Source organism: Protopterus annectens, chromosome 2.part0 (assembly GCF_019279795.1).
Source record: "Protopterus annectens isolate FY-2018-M chromosome 2.part0, PAN1.0, whole genome shotgun sequence".
Taxonomy (NCBI): Eukaryota; Metazoa; Chordata; order Ceratodontiformes; family Protopteridae; genus Protopterus; species Protopterus annectens.
In genome coordinates this window covers 1,729,549,974-1,729,572,864 of record NC_056728.1, presented here as the reverse complement: position 1 = coordinate 1,729,572,864, position 22,891 = coordinate 1,729,549,974, and positions in this window count along the sequence as shown.

The following is a 22,891-nucleotide window of genomic DNA, read 5'->3' as shown; positions in this document are numbered from 1 at the left end:
CCTCTCCGGTCCAGCTGGTGAGTCTGGGAATCTTGAGGCAATGTTACAACTGCCTCATGTACACAGACAACCCTCTCCTCCTCCCAACAAATTCCAACACATGTGAGAGATGCAACCATATAGCCAAACTGGAGGCTAAGCTCTCTCAACTTAGCACTGGCTTAACCAGTCAGGAGGAGAAGGAAACCACACTCACTACAATTCCAGTCTCACATAGACCTACCACGACAGCAAACCAAACACATAAACACACAAAAACATACTTGGAGGCTCTAAATAAAAATCTGCCTAAGCAGCAGAGACCTCCAAAGCAGATACCCAAGCAACCGCTACCCCAAAACAAAACACATGCAACACATAGCTTACAAAGCCAGTGTGCCGAACAGTCACAGCCCTTAAGGCTAAACAACACACCTGATACACTTGTAATAGGTGACTCTATCATCAGGCACACTGACGTCCCGCTCACCAGGCTGAACAAGGAGAAGGTCTCTGTGAGCTGCCTGTCGGGCGCTAGGATCCGACACATAACACAAGCACTCAGGTCACTCCAAGGCAAGTACAAATATGACTCGGTCATGTGAATCACCTGAGACGTACCTCCCTGGACTACATGAAAAGAGACATAGAGGAGCTCTCTGAGCATGTAGCCCAGGCCGGTATGACCCTGACCTTGAGTAGCATCTTACCCTCACCAAGAATGATGCCACAATATGAAGACAAGATGATCAATTTCAACAACTGGCTTAAGTATTGGTGTCATTCAAAGGGGATCCAATGCCTGTCAACCTGGGATAACATGCTCGACAAGCCACGATGCTTCATTAGGGATGGCTTGCACCTGTCACCCCTGGGCTTTCGTATATTGGCAAAGACTCTTGCTTCCCCCATAGTGCCTTTTTTAGGCAAGGCTCAAAAAAACAAACCCACCTCCATAGGTATCACAAGGGATAAGAAACTAAGAGTAATGCTACTCAATGCCAGAAGTCTAAACCTCAAGATGCATGCACTCTAAACTCTCCTTAGCATGGAGAACATCGATATCTGTGCAGTAACAGAAACCTGGTTCAAGGCTCCCGAGAGCACCCCAGCACTACCAGGTTATACATCATAAAATGCTTTTCAGCCCCAAAACTTGGACTGAACCACAAAAGGAGGGGGAGTATCAATATTCGTCAAAGATACCCACACCTCCAGGTTGGTGGCACAGCACGAAGCATCAGAGACTATCCATGTGCAACTAACAGTGGGTAAAACTGCCTTCCAGTTTATAGCCTGCTACAGACCACCCTCCCAAACCCAGGAACCGCACTCGGCCTTCCTGAGAACACTGGAAAATATGAAGATCTCTGCAAACACCATTATATTGGCCGACTTCAACTACCCAAACATAGACTGGGAGCATTACTCTAGCTCCAACACCCTAGCCCAAAGGTTCCTAGAATTTATAAACTCAAATGCTATGGAACAACTTGTTACCACTCCCACAAGAGGGGAAAACATACTGGACCTGATCATCACCAACATGGGGACTCTATGCTCCAGACTAGAAGTGTATCCCTCACTGGTAAGATCAGACCTTAAACTAATCTCACTGGATATTCACATCCCGACCCCACCCCCTGCCCAGATAACCACAGTGAAAAACTTCTCTAAAGCAAATTTCACACTTCTCAAAACCAAGGTGGAATCCTTCAAAGCCCCCAAGCCTGTGGAAAATATGGCCAGACTGCAGAATCCTTTATAAACGCATTCTATGAACACCTTCAGGAATGCATGTATCATGCAATCCCAAATAAAACCAAGACCCAATCCTCCAAAGGCAGAAGTCCTGTCTGGTGGACCCCAGCCATAAACTACCTATACAATAGAAGGAGGAAGCTACTACATGATAGAGAAAAATCCCAAAAAGGGAAGGCATCTCTGATCAGTATTAGCAAAAAACTATGGGCACTCATAAAATCATCTAAGGCCAGTTCAAGAGAAATATTACACAGGACACTAAGGATAATCGCAAGGCTTTCTTTAGTTATGTTAGGAACCTGGATAGGAATTCCCAGATATGCTCAGAATTAGTCCAAAATGACAAAAAATACATCAAACCCACAGATATTGCCAACATCCTAGCTGACAGGTTCAGTGCAAACTCCCCCCCTCCCCACCAAAAGGGCAAATATCTATCCCAGCAGAGTGCTTCCCCCCTGACATCTCAGATGCTCAGGTAAGAGCCGCCCTCTCCAAAGCAAAAAACACAGCATCAGTGGGACCAGACGGTGTCCCGGGCTGCATCCTACATGAACTCCAAGAAGAGCTAAACCCAAACATAAAACTACTGTTCAATCTCAGCCTTACTACAGGATATGTACCCAAAGAGTGGCATACAGCAACAGTGGTCCCTCTCCACAAAGGTGGTGCCTCAATGGATCCTGGAAACTATCACCCCATAAGCCTGACTAGCTTGGTCTGCAAAGCTATGGAAAGGATCATCATGGACCTCATAAATAAAGATATTGGGGACCTACAGACACTGGATCCTACCCAGTGTGGCTTTGTTAAGGGCAGATCCTGCCTCTTAAACCTGGTCAATTTCTTTGAAACAGTCACCAAGGTCATTGACGAGGGAAGGTGGTCCACACAGCCTACCTGGACCTCGAAAAGCCTTCAATACAATACCCCACTCAGGCATTATAGATAAGCTCACCAGCTTAAATATAAACCCCTATGTCACTAGATGGGTTGCAAACTGGCTCAAGGACAGAACCCACATGGTTAGAATTGCTGGAGCCATGTCAGACTCCAAACCAGTTACAAGTGGCATCCCATAAGGCTCAGTCCTGGGACCTCTCTTGTTCGGTATATATTTCTCGGAGGTACAGGCCAACACGGAAGGATTGTGGCTGACCAAGTTCGCAGATGACTGCAAACTGGGCATCATAATCGACTCTCCAGCCGACACAAGCATCCTCCAAAAGGGACTCATGGAAACAGACAACTGGTGCCAGAGCCATGGCCTCAAGCTAAATGCCAAAAAGTGTATAGTCATCCCCTTTGGCAAAAACAAAGTGCCCACAAATTACCACATAGGTGGTAATCCATTAAGTACAGAAGAAGTAATTAGGGACCTGGGGACCCCAGTTGATAGCAATCTCTCATTTGACAACCATGTGGCCAAAGTGGTTAGGAAAAACATTTTATATAGCCCACCTAATCATGAAGGGATTCACATCTAGATCAGGGGAAGTCATCGTGCCTCTTTACTCATCCCTCATCGGGCCCATAATTGAGTACAATGCCCCTTTTGGGATGTACCTTACCAGACACCTGCAGCAACTGGAAAGACCCCAAAAATACCTCACCAAGAGGATCAAAGAGCTCAAACAGATGCCATATGCTGCCCGGTTAAAGAAACTCCAGCTCTACTCAGTGGCATACTGCCTGCTCAGAGGCGATCTGTGCCTGACATATAAAGCCATGTCCAACCCGGAATTAATGGACATGCTGCACCTCAGAAAATCCAAATCCCATCTAGCTACACGCTCGAGAGACTTGAACCTCAGCACTGAAATAAATAGGACATGCTGGAGGGACAGATTCATAACCCAGAGGCTCCCTTCACTCTGGAATAAAATGCCATTCCAGGTTAGGCAGAGTCCCTCATTGACTCTCTTCAAGAGGAATCTTGATGAGTGGATGGGAGATCGTAGGTTTACCCCGGGTATCACTTCTGTGTCACTGTTAGACACAGGCACAGTATACTAACTTCGAAAAAGGGCATAGCAAAATTAATTTAAAATGGGTGGTGAAAGCCAAACACACTCTGGCTAGGCTTATAAATGCCCTAGGGTAGATAGTCTAGTATGAACCTATGAACCGATGAACACAAATGGATAATACCATTTACTGGCTACAATCTCCACAGTATGTTATTGATTTTCCAAAGACAAAAATGTCTGAGGAACACAGCAAACAAGAGAGTCCAAAATCTGACCATTCTGCAGATAGCCCTACAGTTGAGAGTTATGCCAACCACATAATACTGTCAGACTTAAAATCATGCAGAAAAGCCATGTCCAAACAAACCCTGTTAAGCTAGCATTAATCCAACTGTATAACAGCAATACCTACATTCTGTCCCTATGTCTGGAACACTCTCCCCCAGTTTGTTGGGCTGTTTCCATAGTTTTCATTGTAAGAGGTATTTCCAACTACCTTCTGTGATGCTGTTGTTCACACACCTCCATGAAGTCCCCCTCACAGGCAAGGAAAAGTGGCAATGCCCACATAAAGTACTCAATTATAGGAGTGTGTTGCCATGCCATTGGCTATAGGAATAACACCACAGCTGTTCTGCATTTAATTAGCAAGTGAGGGATACCAATTGGTGCACTGGCCATCAGCTGCTCATGAGCATTACATACAAAAGGCAAGCTGCTGCCTATGCAAAACAGATGCATACCCTACATTGAGAGAGAGAGAGGGAGCGAGAGAAAGAGAGAAACAGACAGGCAAACAAACAAACAAACAAACAAACAAGCAACACATATTGGAATCCAACCAATCATACTTGGAAAAAAAGGTATGTCAAACAAGTAAGCAAGTGATGGAATGCAGTAGGAGGTATGTAATAATGGGAAATAGGACGTTCAACAAATATGTCTCATCAAGACTTAGTGTACTGATATATTGCTGATCAGAACTATGGCTATATGATCTGGGTCTGTCTGCAGTGACATAGATTACATCTCAGGCCCCTGAGTCACACCAAGAAAGGATGGCTCACATATGCCAGCTACTGGAGTGTGTGTTGAACAATAATGACTGTGACTGGGATGGCATAGATATACATATGTTAATTGTGAATACAACTATGATATACGTGTTTGTCTAAGAAATGTGAGAGACCTATACAGGGTATTTGCAAACTAAACTACTGTTGCAGATGTGTGTGTGTTAAACTGTGTGTGATATACTGAGCTCATACCATTGAACTGTCCAGTGTTATGCACACTGACAATATGTGTGCCTCATATTTCTAGTTATTTACTCATAGAGTTGTGTTATGTCTGGCAAATCACTGGCAATCTGTGAAGACTGACATTACAACATCTCCTGCTCTTTCTTTTTGCTGTTCCCTTTAGGGATCATCACAGTGGATCATCTGTCTCCAATTCTTCCTGTCCTCTGCATCTTGTTCTGTCACACCAACCACCTGCATGTCCTCTGTCACCACATCCATAACCGTATCTTAGGCATTTCTCTTTTCCTCTTACCTGGCAGCTTCATCCTTACCATACTTTTCCCAATAAGCTCAGCATCCCTCCTAAATACATGTCCAAACCAACATAATCCAGCTACTCTCTGGCTTTGTCTCCAAACTGTCCAACCTGGGCTGACCCTCTAACATACATATTCCTAATCCTATCCACCCTCATCTCACCCAGTGCAAATCTTAACATCTTTTACTCTGCCACATCCAGCTCTGATTCCTGCCTTTTTGTCAATGCCACTGTCTTCATCCCATATAACATAGCTGGTCTCACTACCCTCTTGTAGACCTTCCTTCTCACTCTTAATGGTACTCATCTGTCACAAATAACTCCTGACACTCTTCTCCACCCTCCCCATCCTGCTTGTACTTTCTTCTTCATCTCTCCCTCACACTCATCATTACTCTGAAGTGTTGATCCCAAGTTTTTAAACTAATCCATCTTTGCAAACTCTACTCCCTGCATCCTTGCCATTCCTCTAGCCTCTTTCCCATTCACACACATATATTCTGTCTTAGTCCTGCTGACCATCATTCCTCTCCTCTCTAGAGCATATCTCCACCTCCCCAAGGTCTCCTCAACCTGTTCACTACTCTCATTACAGATCACAATGTCATCTGCAAACATAACAGTCAATGGGGACTCCTGTCTGATCTTGTCTGTCAACCTGTCCATCACCACTGCAAATAACAAAGGGCTCAGAGCTGATCCCTAATGTAATCCCACCTCCACCGTAAATGCATATGTTACTACCACCACAGAACTCACCGCTTTCACACTACCCTTGTACATATCCTGTAGCACTCTTACAGATTCCTCTCCCACTCCTGACTTCCTCATACAATACCACAACTCCTCTCTAGGCACCCTGTCATATGTTTTCTCTAAGTCCACAAAGACACAACACAACTCCTTTTGACCTTCTCTGTACTTCTCCATCAACAGTCTCAGAGCAAACATTACATCTGTACTGCTCTTTTCTGGCATGAAATCATACTGCTGATTACTAATCCTCACCTCCCTTCTTAACCTAGCTTCCACTACTCTTTCCCATAACATCATGCTATGACTGATCAATGTTAGCCCTCTGTAGTTACTACAGCTCTGCACATCACCCTTATTCTTATAATTGATACCATAACACTTTTCCTCCACTCCTCATGCTTACTCTCAGTTTCCAAGATTACATTAAACAATCTGGTTAAAAAGACCGCTGCCATTTCTCCTAAACACCTCCATGCTTCCAGAGATATGTACTGGACCAACAGGCTTTCCATTGTTAATCCTCTTCAAAGCTAGCCTTACTTCCTCCTTGCTAATCCATTGCACACCCTGATTCACCATACCCACATCATCCAACCTTCTCTCTCTCTCTCTCATTCTCTTCATTCAACAGCTCCTCAAAGTACTCTTTCCATCTGCTCAATACACTCTCCTCGCTTGTGAGTATGTTTCCCTAATTGTCCTTTATCACTCTTATCTGCTGCACATCCTTCCTAGTTCGGTCCCTCTGTCTAGCCAAGGTCCTATTCTCCACCCTTAGTGTCCAACCCTTCATACAACCCTTCATATGCCTCATCCTTAGCCTTCACCACCTATATCTTTGCCATGCACCTCATCTCCTTATACTCCTGTCTAAGTTCTTTATCTCTCTGACAATCACACTTCTGTTTTGCTGACCTCTGTCTCTGTATACTTCCCTGTATGTACTTCCTCATTCCACCACCAGGTCTCCTTGTCCTTCTTCCTCTGTCCAGATGTCACACCAAGCACCTTTCTAGTCATCTCCCTTACTAGCTCTGCTGTAGTTACCCAGATATTTGGTAACTCTTCACTGCCAACCACTGCCTGTCTTAACTCTTCCCTGAACTCAACCTCACAATCACCCTTTTTCAATTTCCACCATTTGATCCTTGGTGCTGCCCTCACAATCCTTCTTCTCTTCTTGATCACCAAGGTCATCCCACAGACCAACATTCCATGCTGCCTAACTACACTTTCCCCTGTCATTACTTTACAGTCTCCAATCTCCTTCAAACAGGGCCTCCTGTATAGGAGATAATCCACCTGTGTGCACCTTCCTCCACTCTTGTATGTCACCCTATGCTCCTCTGTCTTGTTAAAATAAGTATTTACCACAGCCATGTCCATCCTTTTTGCAAACTCCACCACCATCTCTTCTGCATTTCTTTGCTTAACACCATACCTACCCATCACTTCCACATCCGCTCTGTTCCCTTGACCATCATGCTCATTGAAATTTTCTCCAATCACCACTCTCTCACCCTTGGGTACAGTCATCACCACTTCATCCAACTCACTCCAAAGTTTTTCTGTCTCATCCATCCCACATGCAACTAGCAGAGCATATGCACTAACAACAGTCATCATTATGCCATCAATTTCCAACTTCATAAACATCACTCTATCTGACACCCTCTTCCCCTCCAAAAACACTCTTGACATACTAATAACCCAGTACTTAGTAAGTAGCCATTGTATTAAGTAGTTAAGAATTGCTATGCTTGTCTATACTATGGATAGGTATGTCTCAGTGTCACTGCATTTACTTCACAGCTGCAGGTGTCCGGGCTATGAACCAGCAAGACCATGAAGATAGGCTGCAAAGGCTGCATCATCAGGCAGGTTAGTAATTATTCTGCATGTACTGTTATATAAAATAAATGACAGAGCCTTCAAAAAGTCTTTTAACCCAATAAATAAAGGTGTAATAATCCTTTAATAAATGTATGATTCATGGAGTGCGTCTGTGTCATTTTCTTTGATATGTTGTTGTACTGTTGCATTCAACAAATAGAAGTGTTGTATTAATCAGTGTCAACACATGCTTGGGTAGGCCCATATAACGTGGATGAAGGGAGTGTCAGTAGCTTGTATGCATATGTGCAGCCCTCAACTGTTGGTTCATGGCCAGCATGTACAGGTTAATCTGGCACATGAGTAGCTTGGTATTGTGTTCCCCAGAACTGTCAGTGTGCTGCTAGAAATGTAGGAAGCTGTTAACATATAACTGATACTTTCACCTGAACATATCTAGATAATTATATGAAAGTAGATCTGTCAGTGTACCATCTTATCAGTAGTGTGTGTGAGCAACTCTCAAAATATTTTGCAGTAACATTTGCATCTTGGACAGTTTGTATGTAAGATACAGCTCATGTATATAATGATCTAGCAAAATCCAATTGCACAATATAAGGACATTTGGTAGTGTAATAATACATGTAAGGGGCATATAACTGCAGTTAATAAGAATGTAGTGAAAACTAGAAGGTTATATAAGTTGTTAATTGAGCTATCTTTTCCCACCCTACTGTATGTACATAAAAAATGCAATTCTACACCTCAATCGGTATGTCTAATCTCAAAACATTTGTTGGGACATATGTCCTATTGGTTTATAAATATTTGCATTAATTTCTATGCATGTGCCCTGTTAAAATACCACAATATTGGTAGCCTGTTGCCATCAATTCAACCTGCATGCTGTTGTAATGTCCACTATTGTTCTATATCTGCATGTGTTATGCTTGCTTTTCAACTGTTGAAAATCTGGTGTGTTGGGTTAATGGGAATACTTCTGCATTCTGTTATAACTAATTGGGAATGCTGTTGACTGTTACTAACCCATATCTTTATTAAACTCTCCAAAACATAGTTCGTATGGGAAGGCCGGTCCCAGCGGACCCACCTGTCCCACCTCAGCTGGCCATGGCACCTGGCACCAGCAGATCTGGTGCCCAGCCTGGGACCTCCTCCTCCATTGGCCCTGTGCCACCTTCAGGTGGAAGCACTGCAGGGAATGGGGCTCGGCCTCTCCATGCAAGCGTGGGCGGAGGGGCACCTATCACCCTTCGAATGGTCCAGGCTGTGGTGTGTAGAGAGATTGAACGTTCTGTTGCAGAACCTCTATGCCAGCTTGAGGCCCTAGTGGCACAACTCCCAGGTCAGCCTGCCCCTCCTACACAGACCCCAGCACAGCCACCCTCTGGGCCATGAAGGTGCAGTGGTGACTGCCCATGGGTGGGGACCTCAGTCCCACTGTTTCCATCTGGGGGCTCATGGGCTTGCGATTTCCAAACATCCCTCCCCATCAAAGGTGTTCACCCACCACATGTCATATACCGGCCCTGTATGCATCTTGTTTATCTTGTCTGTTTATCTCCCCAACCTACCTCCCCAAATATACCTACTTCCCCTACCACACATTCCACTCTCACCTGAAAGAAAAGGGCAATCTGCTCCCAAAAAAAAAAAAAATTATGCCCCATACATAGCTGCCCATTTTGCACACATGTCCACTGGACACATGAAATGTTATTTAATTGGCATTACAACATACTTTGTTGTCCTCACCCCTCTCTCAGGGGTTGAAGGGTTCATATCTACCTCTAAATTTATTGCATATGCACAGCTGTTGCTGTTGAAGAAATGGGCAGCTATGGACCTTCCCTACACCCATCCTGCACATCCTGAGCTATTTTCCATACTGTGTTTCCCTCTTTGTGCCCCTTTTTCACCACTTTCCTATCTCCCCATTTTTCTTTTCTTTCAAAGAAATTAGCGTGGGGGTGAGCGGGTGTAAGCACTATTAAGCAGTAGTTAGCGGGTTTGCACGGGTTTGCGCTTGTTTAAGCTTAGCTAAGCAATGTGCAGCAATGTGAAAACCCATGCAAACCCTCTTACAACTGCTTAAAAGTGCCTTAGTCACTCTGTATGTGAAGGCCCTTGTTCTACTCAGGAGCAAAATAAAACACATCTGTAAGTCTCAAACCCCGGACCTTGCACACACTACACAACATGAAGTACCACTAAGCCACAGTAGATATATATCAAGTTTGTACTTAAATAATTATATCATGCATCAGAATGAGTGAATGTAAAGGAAAATTAGGAATACCATACCACACAACTTGTTCTGTGGATGCTGACCAACAGTTGTTGTGGGATTACATTACATGACTGTGATAAGAGAAGCAGCCAATGTAGCAGGAAATAATGTTACACCATCACTTTACAACCCCATACAGTATCACAGCAGGACAAACACTGGCATATCTGTTTAGGGCAGAGGCCATACCTCCCAACTTTGCCTAATTTTCAGGGATGTCCCTGATTGTGACACGAATTTTAGCTCTGTCCCTCTGAATCCCTCTGAAAACTACTGACTTTGGCCAGAAAGGTGGTGAATTACATGTAATGAATAATGAAAATAATTAAGAGTTAGACACTTCTTTTACTTCAGAAAAGGTGTATTAATTCATATGCTCTGATTCTCTCAATGTGTCAACTTAATGGCACTAATATTTTAAAGGTGTCCCTGATTGCCCCTGACTTTTTCTTAACTTTTCCCTGAGTCTGTTCAAATATGTACCTGATTGGTTGAGAGGTCTGGCAGAGGCAGAAACACAGAGGCATATTAGCCTTTCTGCTGTTACACACTGTGCAAATAGCTTTGGAAGGAGTTTTGGAAGCATACCCTTATGTAGGAATACAACACTGAAATACAAATGGATGTAGCCATGTACTGGTAGCAACCAACTGTAAGAATGCCATTGCTCTATTGCTGAAAAGACCTGTGTGGTGCACAGACAAAAAATAACAGGCTATTCTTTGGCTATCATGGTGATAGGCCCACAGTTGGGAGTTATGCAGACAGACTGCTTGCCTTGATAAATGTACACAGCAACCCTGTAAGTCCAGCAAGATAAAATCCACACAATACTACTCATGCTCCCTGTACTTCTGCAACCCTACCTAAATGTAGAATATACATGTGTGTGCAGGGTCTACCAAGGATGTAGGTAAGCATACGCACAGTACTGAAATGTGTCCAGTTTTTCTGAGCAGCTTGTGCTAATTTCAACACTAAAAATGTGCAAACTGTTTAGAACTGAGTAAATGAATATTCACAGTAAAGCAGTTCACAAACAATTCTTGTGCCAAAGGAATGCATCTCTATAACTAGCTTTGTATGGCAGTTAATTGTAACAGTTGAAAAGAAAGTACATCTTTCCATGTATCTTGGGGTAGCATTTTGAGGAGTGAGTACATTTCTACACTGACAAGTGGGTACTGGAAGCAGCAACATTAGGTCTGAGTACAAAATATAAATATCTGGCTACACCCCTGGCTTCTGATATAAAAACTATACCAACCTTCTGTTTTAAACAATGATGTCCACACCAAACAAGGATGATCTCCATCTTGGAAAGCTAAAAGGGCGATGCCTACACGAGTCAGCAATTTATAGTACTGGGTTGCTATGACAGTGATTATTGCAATTACTACACAGCAGGCTGCATGCAATTAGCAAATGGTGGCCACTAATTGGTACAGAGGCCATCACATGCTCATGTGCAAATTCCTACAAAAGCAGGCTACAATCTCTGCCAACAAACTCAATCACTCTATTGCAGAGACTGACAGAGAGAGAGAGAGAGAGAGAGAGAGAGACAGAGGAAAGGAAAAATAAATATTACCAAATCATACAAAGGAAGGTTATGTGACACGTGTATTTACTGGCATGTAGTAGATGTTATTGAAGAATAGTCTACATAATGTGAACCATTCATATGTGGCAGCAGTACATCTTTATGCACAGATGTTCTGCTTAACTACTGCTATGGACAATACAGTGTGTACCTGTGGGCAGTGGGACATACCTGTGAAATGTGTAGCTCAGCATTAAATGTCAAAGATCTGATCCATGTTATCTGTATTCTGTACAGTAGTGTTGCCAATGGCTGTTGGGGGGATTAACGCTAACATTATATAAACATGGGTGTGACAGAACAACACATGCATGATAGTCATATTAAAGTGTAGCTTAGCATTGGCAACTGCTATAGCAGTCTAGTATGCTTATCTAGCATCTGTTGCCATATATACCCTCCTAATGTTAGTGTGTGTTCATATGTGACACCTGTTTGTGTTGCAGCAAGGCCCAACAGTTCAACTGTGAGGTCCAGGGACTTACAACAGTGTGGACTTTGTGTGTGTATGCCACACACATACGGAGAAATATATGTGCATAGAGCAGGGGACATATTGCAACTGTTTGTGAAGGGGGGATATATATATGTTGGTGAAGGTTAGTATGCGCATATTTGTATGTAGGTTTTAGTGTGTGACAAACAATACAGCATACAGTGCCGGTATATGACATGTGGTGGATAAACACTGTGGATGATTTGTTCAGTTTGCAATGTTGAAGCCAGTAAGGCCTGCTAAAGCTACCTGGGCTGTGAACACCTTCAATGCATTTATCCCAGGACTGTGCGGTTTTATTACATTACTTATACCTTACATCCTTTGTATAATTGATATTCTCACTATGAAAGGTGAAATATATATGTGCCTACATATATATGTATATGTAGACAAATGGATGTGTATATGTATATACACACACACATATATATATATATATATATATATATATATATATATATATATATACACACACATATATATATATATATATATATATATATATATATATATATATATATATATATATATATATATATATATATATATATATATATATATATATATATATATATATATACACACACACACACATACATCTACTTGTTGCAATAGATTCTCTGTACTGTTGACTGACTGTGATGGTCAATATGTTTGTGAATACGTCAAAGATATGCATCTGTGGGATTGCTTAGTGGGAAACTGTTTATGTTATGGTATTATGGGTCCTTGCTTTGATCCTAGCAAAAGCTGCGTATTCTGTTGCTAGGCAGAACAAGTGCTATTGCATACAGTGTGATTAAGTCCCTTGGTTTCAACTAGGGTGTGTCATTGGAGGCTAAAGCACTGCATCTATGATTATTAATTGGTATTGATGTTGAATGCAAATCCTGTGTGTGCTGTAGTACTACTTGAAGCTCTGGGTCAGTACAGCAAAGTATGGTGTATGTCCACATTGCTTGCATCCACTATTTTGTGTAGTCCCTGTATTCATCACAGATTACATTTCTCAAGGTTAAGGTTGTGCAGGTACTGACACACAGTACTGAATAGTACATACTGAAAGCTTATCTGGGTTGTCATACCTTTGTGTTCTGTAATTATGTCTGATGTGTGTGTGGGTATGTCTGTAACATGTCCTTTGACATATGTGTGGTAAAACATATAAAGAGTATCTAGCAGCATTAATAGTGTACTACAGCAGTATGTGACCTATATTCCCAATTGTGCACATATTTTGGCCATGGGTTTGGCATTAACAAGTGGTATGGTATCATAGCAATACATTTACTGGACCTTACACTGATTGTGATGGATGATATATTTCTTTACACAACAGCTTGATGTATATCTGCTGTGGCTAGGTGGTGCATCATGTTGCATACAGTGTGCCAGGTACTCTTGTATAGTCTTATACAGTGATTTTATTTTGTTGCTGTGCAAAACATGGTTCATTAGATAGAGAGTGAGCAAGGCACTTTCAAGCAGTTGTGGGGTGAGCAGTGATAAGTGGCAGCTACAGTGTTTCACTCTCGATTAGCTTATAGGTTGCTATATATGGCAGTTCAGTGATATCTGTACTGTATAATGTTAAATGTGCCATATGACTTGCTCAGACATATTTTTGTATTTACGTCTTCCAGGGATCATGGCACATCGCAGGAACCCAAGTTACAGTAGTGCTGAAGATGATATCATTACTAGCAGTATGATTCAGCACTACCGTCTCATGTTCTCAGAAACCAGCCAGGACCAACAGAAGCATACTGCAATGTGGCAAGATGTTGTCCTCAGGGTCTATGAGGTAGGCCTGCATAACCGGACATATGAGCAGGTACGCCACCACTGCAGTGATCTTTCTAAAGACATGCATCTGGAGCATTTCTGTTAAATAAATAAATAAAATAAATAAATAAATCTTCTCAGACATGTCCGTTAGTGTGCCACTGATCTGCTTAGACAACAGCTTGCAACAGGAGGTGGTGTTAATATCCATCCCCCCTTCACCAGAGTGGAGGAGCTGCTCATGAGCCTATTGGCACCTGCCCAACAACAACAGCAGCAGACATACACCATGATGGAGGTTGGAGCCACCCAGCAAGCACACGTGGAGCATGCAGTTAACATGGCATATCTGTAGACTACTGTTATCTGTATTGGTAGATCATGCATATGTGAGATATGGAGTGTGTCGTTCAAAGATGTGGAGCCTGTTGTTGTGCAATACTGATCATTTGGAACATAATCTGTAGCCCTGTGAATGTAAACTGTTGTTGTACTGTAAGATTGCAAACACACAGTAGCAATGCCACAGTTGTGGCCACTTACAAACTGTCTCATCTCTATGTAGGTCCCTCTGGGGTGACATCAAGGCAGCGGACAGATGCTGGTGAGTGTGTTCTACATTTATTATTGTAAATAAAAAATGCATGTCATAGTTAAGGTGTAGGCCATGTACACATGTAACACACATACCCATAATGCATGCTGTGCATGTTTGGTGTAAGAGCACGCACATCTCACTAATGTGATTAGCTGCCTCAAACGCGTGCAATACCCATACCATCTCAAACAAATGTGGCTAGACTGTAGTGACCATTGGATAGGCACAGTTGATGCTCAACATGCACATAACATACACATCTAAGTCATACACAGAGCATTTGAACATGCTACACATAAATAGGGTTACTTTGCGAGGGACAGTCCCTCTTTGGACAGTTGTGTCTTGACAAAAAATATAAAAAATGGCAAATGTCCTGAGATTGCAGGACATAATTATTTCCTATATTTTATGTAATAGTTACATAAAACAGTTATTCGGTGTCTAAAATACCTAAATGTTATAAGAAACAGAATAAGCAACTAAAATGCTACAAAATTAAGCTTTTATTTAGGCAAAAAAGTTAAGTTCTATCGTTTGTACTGACCGTGGGTATGTGTCAGCCTGTAAAATCTGATGTTTGTCCCAAAAATGTCCCACTTTGGCCATTTGAAAAGGTGGCAACCCTACACATAAAGGATTGCCAAACCCTCTGTAAAGACACACTCCAGTATCCAAAATCTCATCCACACATTACACATAATATACCTGAGGGGTAGAGGGCTATCCTGGAGTATTTAAACACTCTGCAACACACTACACATTCATGTCAGGGAATGCTCCTTATTGGCCTCCTTACAAATTCACGTAACAACTGGTTGTGAAATGATGAATTTAGCCAATGTAGTACAGTTCCGGCACAGCATGATTAGTGCTGGTTTGTGAAGCATTTGTAGCTTTGAGTGACCACCTGATGCTTCATGATGATTGCATATGGTACTATACCCCATCCAGTTATTGTAACCACAGTACTACACATAGTTGTCACACCATAATGATACATGTGTGCACACATATGCACCTCTAAACAGTATGCACATGTATGTCTTGTGATACTATTGAGTGGCTAGATCATATGACACATATTGGGTATGTGTAGTGTTTAAATATGCAGTTGTGTTTTAGCATGCCATGTCATGGATGAGACTGGCATGTCCACAATATGATCTACACTCACCATAAGTACCGTACATTGGGTATGTGGCCGAATGGTATTCCATCAATTATCCATGCACCACTGATGATGTTGTATGAATACTCATCATACATGTGCTAAAAATGTGTCCACAATTATTTGCTAAAGACACAGAGGCTGTAATCAGCATTGGATACCTATCTGACACAAAGATACACATCCAGCAATGGTATGTACACCTGTGAGTTATGATGCACAGTACATTACAGGGTTATGAATACCTGCACAGCAATGTTGTGTCCATGTATGCATTGTGTTCCAGGGGGAGGACCATCACCTAATAACAAAACACATGCATCAAAGCCATGTATACTGTTAGTAACAAGGACTGACTACACTTGCACTGCATGCTGTTGAGCAACACATGCCCTGCATGCTGACATGTGTGATATGACTGTTTTGCTTGTGATACTGTACCCCACCATCACCTGCTATTGTGTATGTTCTGTGATTGCTAGTGTTGTGAGTATCTGCTTTAGGGAGGAGTGTAGTTTTGTGTGTGTGCATGTGTGCATGTGCACATGTGTGTACATGTGTGCATGTGGTCTGAAGTCATGTTCAGGTCTTAAAGTGTATTTCCTGTTTTCCTCTCACAGGTGCCGAGGTGGGGCTGGTACAGTACAGCAGGGAACCTGATGTCACTGAGACAGACAGTGATGATGAGGATAGGTGTGATGAGGCACAGGCAGGTTTGTCAGGGTCTGTTGTTGGGCCAACAATTGACAGTACACAAGTCTCCACCCCATCTATGCACACAGTCATACTGCCTGTACATTCATCATCACCATTGCCCTTAGCTGAGGGGCAGTGTATGGTTAGCACTGGCCAGGACAGTGTGGTATCTATGGCACATGTATCAGGACACAGCAGCCATAGCCAGATGTCTGGAATGGTACCACATAGGCAGATGCCCAGGGGTTCTCGTCAGGGCACTGCTGGTCATTATGCCCCTGGCAGACATACCACACCTCTTTCTACCACACGCATGTTCCAAGCTGTCATGGAGGCACAGCCACGAATGGAGCGGTACACCAGACAAGGGCTAATGGCACAGAGGGCACATTACACCTCTGTAAATAACAGTATCCATGACCTAGCAGGTGCCATACGTAACTACACTGAGGTCATTGATAGACGTTGGGGTGAGACATTGGATGTCCTCCACAATGTAATGTTCATGTGTCAAGACCAGTACGGGATGGTTGAGACATCGACATGGACGTATGCCAGCAACATCACCAGCTGGAGGTCACCGTGGACATCCAGCAAGTCACAGCCACTCCCGTAGTGCTAGTACCAGCCCCAGCAATGTTGGGGGGGGCTGTCCATAGACCATTCTAGCAGACCACATGCACGTGGCTCTGGCCAGTCCCAGCCAGGACCTGGATCCAGTGGACATATGTAAACCTCTTTGGATAGTACCCAATCTGGATTAGTACCTGATACTGTCTGTAGCACCCCTGCCAGGCACAGTTTCCATATCCATGGCCAGAGAAGGTGAACTGTAAAGCCTGCCAGGTACAGTCTCAAGCTGTCTCACAAATCTCCGTATATGGCAGCCACATGGTAAAACTGTGTCCATGCAGACACACACACATAAACCAGAAACCTAGGGTAAACACATACCCACACACATTACATCAACATTGGCCCATAACAGTACTCATGGCCCTCACACACACACACTCACACACACGTCAATTGTATGGCTCAGTGTAGGCCTCTGGCAAACCAACAACCACACCCTGTGCATATGATGAAAACTGTGCCACCTCCTGACATCTGTAACATTGATGCAGGAACAGGCTAACATGGTGCTGATGCACAGGGTGACTTTAATAAAGTATAGAAATGGTTGGATGTGTAGCATGTTGTCAGCAGTAAAGTGTAATGATATCTTTGAAGGTGTAGCTGAGCAGGCATGATGCATTAAAGCTGTAATTAGCAATGTTGTATTGTTTTCACCATTGTTTATTCCAATTGTGTTTTGTTTGCCCATGTGCCACTTGGCTGATGTGTGTAGTTGTGTCAGCATGCGTTATACAGTGACAGTAAGTGTGGAGTGTATGCAACACAGGTTTGCAGGTGTCCATTTGTGAACATGGTGGAGGTGCACTGTCTGCATGTACATGCATATTGGACACATGGGCAGGGTGACATGCCCTGTATTGGCAAGTGTTAACATTCCATAGTTTCTATTGGTGGCCAGTATGCATTGTACTACACATATTTTGGAACTTGAGTATGCATATGTGTGTATGACATGGGTTGACACTGTGCTGTGGGTGATGCTATTGTTGCTATCTGTCATTGGTTTGCATTACTAAGGTTAACACTGTCCCAACTGCATAATCCTTTAGTAATGCACACTGTTCACCTACAGAGTTGCATGGACCGTGCTATCACAAACTAAGAAATTCTCACTGATACAGTAAAGGTGCATTAGTCTCATGGATCTCTGCCATAAACTAAATATATAATAGAAAGTGTGAAGTTGTACCAAAAAAGAGTCGCATACCAAGAAGGGATAACCTCTCTGATCAGTATCATTGGGAAAATACAATCCCTCAATAAACATACAAGGCAAGCTTCAAAATACAAAATGACAAGGATTCCAAAGACAACACTAAAGCTTTCTTTAGTGTTATTTATAATCTACAGGGGAAATCTCAGAAAGGGTCACAGTTAATGTAAATGGTCACAAAGTACACTTATCTGACTGACATTACCAATTTCTTGTCAGACAGTTTGAATGTGGATTTCACCACCCTGTCGTTACACAAGGGCCACATTTCCAGACTTGAAGAATGTAAAACCTGATGATTCACAGTTAAAAGATCTCTTTACCAAAGTCCAAACCACAGTGGCAATGGTACTGGACAGTGTCCCTGGCTGTGTCATACACAAGCTGACATATGAAGTCACCACTCACCTAAACACTCTGTCGAGATGCAGCCTCTATACAGGTTACATACTTGTGGAATGATGCACCGCAATGATGTTCACAGTCCACAAGGGTTGAGCTACGTCTTCTTCTTCTTCTCCTTTTGGATGCTCCCATTAGAGGTCGCCACAGTAGATCATCTGTTTCCATTTCTTCCTGCCCTCTGCATCTTGCGCTGTCACACCATCCACCTGCATGTCCTCTCTCACCACAGCCATAAACCTCATCTTAGGCATTCCTCTTTTCCTGTTACCTGGCGGCTTCATCCTTAGCATCTATTTCACAATATACTCTGCATCCCTCCTCAGCACATGTACAAACCAACTCAATCCTGCCTATCTGGCTTGGTCTACTAACCTTCAAACCTGGGCTGACCCTCTAATATACTTATTCCACCCTCGTCACACCCAGTGCAAATGTTAACATAAATTGATTAAGGGTAGAACTACAACAGATCCTGGAAACTCTCACCCTATAAGCCGACAAATGTTATCGGGAAGGCTATGGAGCACAGCATTATGGAACTCATTAACAGAGACATTATGAACCTGCAAACACTGCACCATACCCACTTAGGTTATCTAAAGGCCAGATCATGGCTCCTACACTTAGTAGACTTCAAACCAGTTTACAAGGCTATAGGTGAGGGAGGGGAGGTCCACACAGCCAAGCTATAGCTCACCAGCAATTCATACCCATCCCATATTCTGGTATTATACATAACCTCAACAGACTGACCATAAACAATTGTTAGATGATGGATTGACAACTGACGTACAGATGTAGGACACACAGTAACATTTTCAGCCTCCATGTACAATCCTATGTCAGTAACAAGTGGTATTCACTTGCACTCAGTCCTGAGACCACTCCTGTTTGGCATATAGCTTTCTTAGGTACAAGCAAACACAGTAGGGATATGTCTGCCCACGTTTGATGAAAATGCATACTGTGGGCTATACTTTATTCTCCAGATGACACACACATCCTCCAAAAGGGTATCATAGAGACAGATACCTGGTGTCAAACCCATGCTGTAAAGCTATAAGCCAAAGAAAGCATAGTTATTCACTTTTAGAAAACAAAGTATCCCCAGGGAACAACATAGGTAGTAGCCCTCAAAATGTGGAACAGGTGCTAATGTATACATAGAGCCATGTGTTTAATCTCATCACCAAAGGGTTTTGGAAATCCCTCTGTGGAGCATACAAGCAATAAAGGGTTTGCATGCAGATCCACAGAGGTTGTTGCACACCTATAATGATTAGTCATCTTTGCCAGACTTTGCTTGCTTTGGGACAGGATTCAAATATACCTCAAGCATAAACCCTCACTCACACTCTTCAATAGAAACCGTGATGAGTGGATGTGAAACAGAAGACATAGCCCAGGGATCACTGCAATGGCTAAGATTGTCACAAGCATACAGAAGTGACCTAAGGTCTGGAAAGTGCCAGCACGCTCTGGCAAAGATAACAGATGTGTTCATGGAGAAAGCAGAGTACCCACCTATGAAATAATTGAGGTCACATGTATGTATATGGCTTTGCCCCACAGGTACCTTACATGTGTAATGCACATACAGTTGTCATTGTGATATGCCATACACTAGAAAAATCAAAACCCACTCCACATTGACCAATGGTGTCACACACAGTCAGCAAGTGCAAGATTCAAACTCCTTCCTAAGTACATTATGATACTACAGCAGTATGCATTTACACGACACGCGATACACATTACTGGGATTTCACCTTTCCACAGGTATATTTGTAGAATGGTGACATCATCAGACTTGTCAAGGATGAGTATACCACTTTTAAGGGGTGTGAGTATTCTCCAAAAAGGTTGCTCCTCCCCCAGGAAGGCACACACACACACACACACACACACACACACACACACACACACACACACACACACACAGTTGGTAAGTGCAGGATTTCAAACCCCAATCTAATTACATTATGATACTACAGCAGTAAGCATTTACACGACACACTATACACATTTTTGGAATTTCACTTTTCCACAGGTATATTTGTAGGATGGTGACATCATCAGACTTGACAAAGATGAGTATACCACTTTTAAAGGGTGTGAGTAGTCTCCAAAAATTTTGCTCCTACCCAGGGAGACACACACACTTGACAAGTACAGGACTCAAACCCCTACCTAACGACATTATGATACTACAGCAATATGTCTTTACATGACGTGCTATACAAATCACTGAGTTTTTACCTTTCTCAGGTACATTTGTAGGATGGTGACATCATCAGACTTGACAAAGATGAGTATAGCACTTTTAAGTAGTGTGAGTAGTCTCCAAAACAGTTGCATTTCCCCAGGCAAATACACACACTTGGCAAGTGCAGGTTTCAAACCCCTACAATATGATATTACAGCAGTATGCATTTACACAACGTGCTATACACGTTACTGGGATTTTATCTTTCCACAGGTATATTTGTATGATGGTGACATCATCAGACTTGACAAAGATGAGTATACCACTTTTAAGGGGTGTGAGTAGTCTCCACAAAGGTTGCTCTCTCCCTAGGGAGAGACAGACACACGCACACACACAGTTGGCAGGTGCGGGGTTCTTAATCCAAACTAAGTACGTCTTTACACTTCAGCAAGCAATATGGAGTTACAGGGTGCAATACAGACATTACTTGCTGACAGTTTGCCCAAAGGGGTTTTTCACATTTGCTAACCTCAGCAGGCTTATCATACTAGGTATATTGTGAGTGTATTGTATGCATAGGCCATGACCATATCATATATGGGTTGATGCACCACATGCTGGCACACACAGGGTCAAACCGGTGGTTAAGCTCTGTTAATCCAATACTGGACAATACAGTCAAGATGAGTAGGGTTATGCAACCACAACACCAACAGTCTCACATAGACCGACAATATAAGCACCAGCAAAACACACACATAAATACACATTACCATACTCAGAGAATACAAATATTAATCTGAAAAAGAGAGTGTCCTCCTAAGTAGACAAGCAAGCAACATGCACCTCCAAGCACAGGCCAGAAAACACATAATACACCAAAGCAGTGTGCCTCACAACAGGCCATAAGGCAAAACAACATACCCAACACACTAGTAATAGGTGATTTCATAGTCAGACACACAGATGTTCCACTCACTCGGCTGGACAAGGGGAAGGTTACTGTCAGTTGTCTGTCAGGTGCTATGATCTGCCACATAACACAAGCACTTACATCACTCCAGAACAAGTACATATATGATGTGTTCTTTGTACATGCCAGTATGAATGATCTGAGACATACCTCCCAGGACAACATGACAAGAGATATATAGTAGCTCTATGATCATGTAGCCCAGGCTGGTATGACCATGACCTTGAGTAGCATCTTACCTTTACCTACATGATACTGCAATATAACAGAAAGACGATAAACTTCAAAAATTGGCTGAGCTTCTGGTGTCATTCAAAGGGCATCCAGTCTCTGTCTGCCTGTGATGACATGATAGAAAAGCCTTGTTGCTTCACTATAGATAGTTTGCACCTGTCACCCCTATGCTTCTGAATACTGGCCAAGGCTCTTGCTGTCCCCATATTACCTTTTTTAGGCAAGGCTCAAAGGTTCATAGGTTCATAGGTTCATAGGTAGGTACTAGGCTATCGGCCCTGGGGCCTATACATGCCCAGCCAAAAAGGTACCCTGGCTTTTGCCACCCATGTAATTTATTTTCCTGTGCCACTGTCGAGCAGAGACACAGAAGTGATTCCCAGGGTGAATTTGCTATTTCCCATCCAGTCATCAAGATTTTTGTTGAAGAGTGCTAATGAGGAGCTTTGTTTGATATAGATAGGTAGTTTATTCCGGAGTATGGGAAGTCTCTGGGAAAGGAATCTATCCCTCTGGCATGTTCTGTTTATTGTGGTGACAAGGTTTAGGTCCCTAGCGCGTGTAGCTCAGAGGGATTGGGATTTCTTTAAGTGGAGCATGCCCAACATCTCTGGGTTTGACATAGCTTTGTATGTTAGGCAGAGATCACCTCTAAGTAGGTGATATGCGACAGAGTAAAGCTGGAGT